A 5,949-nucleotide genomic window follows, 5' to 3' on the forward strand; every position below is an offset into this window, starting at 1 on the left:
TGTGGTCTTCAGAGGAGGGCTACCACTGAGCTTCTCAGAAATACCAGCACCCTAACACCAGAGCATTTCTTAGTGCTTTGCTAGATAGAGTTTCCTCTCTGCAGGAGGTTTTCAGGCCTTAAAAGTATGTCCATTCTAGCATGTCCTCTTCTCAGATATTTTGACTCCTTCCAAATCTGCCACCATGACCTGGCATTTCTGTCACCTGGTGTTGGCTAGGCTTTCTCGGAGCTTCCCAGGACCATTCTAGCAGTATGGCAGCACCGTCTTTCACAGTCCTTGCCAGGATGTTAAATCTGACATTATGATAGAGTGCTCCAGTGCTGATAAGCACTACCTCAGCCAGCTTGACATTCTGATCCTCTAGACCCAGCACTCTCAAGATCCAGTCCTATTTCTTCTTGCTTCTGACGGTACGTGCAGACCGTGCAGACCGTGTCCCACATCCAGCTCACTTGGTGAGTAATGCTATTCCTTCCTTACTGGACCCAGGACTTCCCTGTCTGAGTTACATTGTGACAAACCTAGTAGCTCCTGATCTAGTGTCAGGAGGGAGGTGGAGGAAAGTCCTGGGGAAAGAGAGTTACACGGTGGAGGCCTCTGAGTCATCTTGTGAGCGTGGGGAGGAGAGCCTGGAACAGGGAGCTGTGGGCTGCGTCTGCAGGCCCTGAGGGCTCCAAGTTATCTGGAGACGTTGGCATAGATATCCCCGCCGCATCTCAGGGCTCCATTTTTTCTCATTAGATCCTGACTTTGCCACAGCAGTTCTGCTCTATTTGGGAATGTAAACTTCTTGAGAATTTAGCTACTTTTATGATTAATCCTGGTCCTTATCCTCAGCTCTATCTTCTCTCCTGGCTTCAAGAGTTTCTTGTATGCTGACAAGAGGCCCTCTGGCTTTCACATTTAGCCTTTAATTGCTGATAAAACACCTTCAGCCTCTTATCATTAAGGGTCTTTTTTTTTTTTTTCCTGTTCAAAAGGATCTGTTTTCTCCAACAACAGCCATCCAATTCTATTGTGTCTATACTACTCTGTCCACATGCTTAGCCTGATCTATTGCTCCCACCTGGTGTACTATCCCAGTTCACCACTGGGGACAGTGTCAGTTGCACTGGTGCACATGACAGGGACTGCTGTTGCTCCACCTGCCACCAGTGATGGAGTTCTCAGAGTCTCCTTCCTAAGGTCATTCCTGGCACCAACTGTCGCAGGTTAGGTTTCTGGGGAAGTGGACTTTGAGATGGAAACTCACTAGGGTAAGGAGGGAATCTCAAGATGAACAACCTCAGAAGGGAAAGAAGCAGGACTGGGCAGAGGGAGAAGGTGGCCTGTGTTACAGTTGCAACAAAGGCTGTCAGTGGATCCCACAGGGATCTCTGGAGCTGGGATGGCCCTGCCTTGCAGCAAAGGGAAACAAGCATTTATACCTCTTCATCGACCAGTCACTGAATGCAAGGTGCCCCAGGAAGGGAGCGTAACCTTTAGCCAGGTAGCTGTCTTTGTGGGGTAGGGGTGGGGCCACGTGACACTCCCAGCATCTCTGGGCATGAGGGCCTCAGTCCCAAAGAGGAAATTTGGATAATGCATCCCAGCCTTGTGCCTACTGAATGTGCGGAACATGAGGGAAGGCAATATTGAGGACACTTCTGAATTTAGAACTGGCGAGATTTTCCATTTCATTCACTTGAACTAATGCATATTTGGTCACTGTGGATGTAATAGTGAAAAAGCCACATCTCAAGTCTAGAGGTGCTTCTGGTTTGATGGGAGAGAATGGCCATAAAAAGATCAAAAGGCCAATAATGTGGGGATTGCTGGCTCTACCCTCTCATTTTATAGAAGAGGAAACTGAGTCTCAAGGAGGCAAGATGACTTGACACAGTGTCTAAAATGATTGACAGCAGGTGTGAACCGGGACACCAGCCTCGCAATTCTCAGGCTAGGGTCTTCACCCCGGCCCCACAGTGTCCCTGTTATGCTTTAAAATTGTTCAACGTCACTCACATTTTTAAATGCAAACAAAAGAAAATAATTAAAGCTAGAAGATGAAGGATTCCTCATTGCAATTCAGGAAAACTCACTTTATAAGCCTAGATTTTCTATTTGAGTTCTCATCATTGATTCAATTTGGATTCCCCTAATGGGGAATCTAATCTAATGATCCATTTGAAGTTATTTTCTATCATGTTACTGAAAGCCGAAGAACTCTACTGGACAGGTAGATTAAAGGGGTTTAATCTGTTGACTTTCAAAATGTGTTTCATTCTGAATACTTGGGTGGGGGACTATCATTTTTGAGCATAGCCTATCTCTTGTTAGGAGAACTGGTCAGAACAATCTCTGCTTCCTGCTTTGCTGTGTGAACATTACCTGGAGCAGTTTTCCTGGTAATCTCGGCTGCCCTCTTGGAGAAGTGAGATCATGGAACAGTGGGGGTGTGAGAGAGTTTTGTGCTGTGGGCAATGACAGCTTTTCTGGATGGAGGTAGCAGAATCAGAAAAACATCCCCAGGCAAATGCTGGCAGCATCTCAGAACAGTCTGGGTGGTCAGATGGGGCCTTGGCAAGCCCCAACCCGTGAAGCAGAGGGCTGATGTGATAACTCTGCTGACATGGGCCACACCAACCTGCTGCTGAGGTTTGGTTTGGGGTGAATCACCCCTATGGCTAGAATCATCAGCTCAAGCAAGCAAATTCACCCACTCATTGTTTTGTTCTCGTCTGCACGTTGCCAGCTTGGACAGAATCTAGGCTCCCTCTTTGCCAAGCTTGAGATTTCCAGAGTCAACACTGCCACTTCTGAAGGGGTTTGAAGCAGCTAGAACGTAAAAACCTTTTCTTCTCGCCCAAGATACTTGAAATCCCACCATAATCAATCAATAGGCCTGGAATGTCACAAGTGATTGTCCCTTCCTTCAAGCTGTTAACTTCTTCTGCGGTATCTTTCCTTCACCGCCCCCCAAAACTTTCTACCCTTCTCCATCATAGGTCTCATCAACATTTTAACTGAGTGCTAAGAATCTAAGAGTAAAAGCATCTCAATTTTAGGCTTTATTTTTTACTTATGGTCCACAATGTGTATGTGTTTTTCCTGTGGTCCAAAATTTATATAATGTATTACATATTAAATTATAGTTTATATATTTATAATGATGATATAATACATAAATAATATATTTAAATTATTATAAATATATAAACTATATTTTATATTATATAGTATATAATAAATACATATTTACTATATCATTATAAATATATAAACTATATTATAAAAATAGTCTACTATAAATAAATACAAATATGTATTATGTATTTATTTGGGACCTGGTGTTAGCACTCAGCTGAGCTCCCACATTAAGTCCCATCAACATGTTAACTCCTTCTGTGTAAAGATGCCCCAACTTCCCCAGCCTGAGGTGTTCTCGCCTGAGTGTAGTCATTGCATCGTGTATGCACTTTGAGTGAACACTTAACCACATTGTTTGAATTATTTCCCTTTTTTTTTTTTGACACTGAGTCTCACTGTGTTGCCCAGGGTGGAGTGCAGCGGCGCGATCTCCACTCACTGCAAGCTCCGCCTCCCAGGTTCAAGTGATTCTCCTGCCTCAGCCTCCCAAGTAGCTGGGACTACAGGCACCCGCCACCATGCCCGGCTAATTTTTTGTATTTTTAGTAGAGGTGGGGTTTCACTGTGTTAGCCAGGATGGTCTCCATCTCTTGACCTCGTGATCCGCCCGCTTTGGCCTCCCAAAGTACTGGGATTACAGGCGTGAGCCACCATGACCTGTCTATTTCACTCTTTTTATATGTTTCCCACTGAACTGAATTCCTTCCACTTACAATCGATCACATTACTCAGAATATTCTTATGACCTAGTCTAGTCCTCAGCACTCTAATGACACTCAATAAATGTTTGTTGAATGCATGAACTTAGAACAATGCCTGGCTCATAGAAAATGTTAAGCAAATATGTGTTGAATAAATAAGGAGGGAACAAATCAGTGAGCATACACTGGACACAAAGTGGATCAGTCCCTTCCAAAGATTTGCAGAACTTGGATGAGAGAACAAATTAAGGCCCACTTATCATATGTCTAAATTATTAAAGCCACACAGTAAGTTAACAAACAAACTGTTAAATAAAATGTTCTCTCCTCCTGCCTTGACAAAGACATCTTTGGAACCAAAAGTCAACAGACACATGAAAAGTTACATATTTTGTGTTACTAAAAGTAAGCAAAATGTCAAAGATGTCCAAGTCTAATTAATATTGCAAATGTTTATTCTGTAGATAAGCTGATGATATTGGGATAAATAATAGAGGAATATGCATAATTCATAAATTATTACATATCTAGTCCATACCATTTTTTTTGCCTTCATTTCAGCAAAAGCACTGGAAGGTTTTGGGGGCAGTTATAATTTTTTATATAATTTATTTTCTATTGATAGTGACACCAGATTGCATAACCTTTCTTGGATCACTGAAGTTTTTAGATATTTTTATAAAGAAATTAATTTCAAACTGGAGAAGCACAAATACACAAGCTCCTGTGTACAAGAATATTAAGTGTAGCTGTTTATTGCAGGTAGTGGTTTACAGTGGCAAAAGTAGAAACAAATGGACCCATCATTATGGGAATGGCTGAATACATTTTGGCATAGTGGTACTGTATTAGTCCATTCTCACATTGCTAGAAAGAAATAGCTGAGACTGGGAAATTTATCAAGAAAAGAGGTTTAATCGGCTTACAGTTCTGCAGGCTGTACAGGAAGCACAGCAGCTTCTGCTTCTGGGGAGGCCTCAGGACACTTCCAAATGTGGTGGAAGGCACGAAAGGGAGCCAGCGTCTCACATGGCAGGAGCAGGAGGAAGACAGAGAGTAGGGAGGTGCTACACGCTTTTAAACAACCAGATCTCAGGCCGGCATGGTGGCTCACGACTGTAATCCTGGCACTTTGGGAGGCCAAGGTGGGAGGATCGCTTGAGCTCAGGAGTTCAAGACCAGTCAGGGCAACACAGTGAAACTTCATCTCTACTAAAAATATAAAAATTAGCCAGGCATGGAGGCATGTGCCTGTGGTCCCAGCTACTCAGGAGGCTGAGGCAGGAGAATCACTTGAACTCGGGAGTCAGAGGTTGCAGGGAGCTGAGATCGTACCACTTCACTCCAGCCTGGGTGACAGAGTGAGACCCCATCTCAAAAAATAAAATAAAATAAATAAATAAACAACCAGATCTCATGAGAACTCACTCACTATGCAGTACCAAAGGGCGATGGTGCTAAACCAGTTCATAAGAACTCCGCCCCCATGATCCAATCACCTCCTGCCAGACCCCACCTCTAGCATTGCGGATTACATTTCAACATGGGATTTGGTGGGGACACGGATCCAAAGCATATCAGGTACCATATTGCGAAGCCACTTAAAAGAATCAGTAGAAGCCAGATCAGTGGACTTGGAAGAATTTCCAGGAGGTATTCTTGAGCAAAGCCGTATGTAAAGAAGCGTGTATAATCCATCACATTTCTGTAAAATAGACAATGCCTTATTCATGTGTGTGTATTTTTTACGTATTTCTATATGATTTATTTTAAAAGGGAAGAAATCACATGATTGTTCACCTGGATTTTCTGTGAGTGTGGGAATGGCTGGTGGTGGCAGTGACGCAGGTGTAAAAGAGAGGCATTTATGAAAAGAAAAAGCAAAAACTGGTGAAAAAGAGTACTGCATGTTTGATTTGATCTCAACTTTTCAATATTTATATGAAAGACAGGAAATGAGAGGGAAATTTACATCTATATTTACTGATATATAGGTATGACAATAGATATCTAATTGTCCAAACAAGTACTGTGACATTGTTTTATTTCATTCACAGTCAATCAACAAACTAAAAACCTTGTCTCTGTATGTGTATACTTTTAGATAGATGATCAA

This window comes from Nomascus leucogenys, chromosome 16 (assembly GCF_006542625.1).
Source record: "Nomascus leucogenys isolate Asia chromosome 16, Asia_NLE_v1, whole genome shotgun sequence".
NCBI classification, from domain to species: Eukaryota; Metazoa; Chordata; class Mammalia; order Primates; family Hylobatidae; genus Nomascus; species Nomascus leucogenys.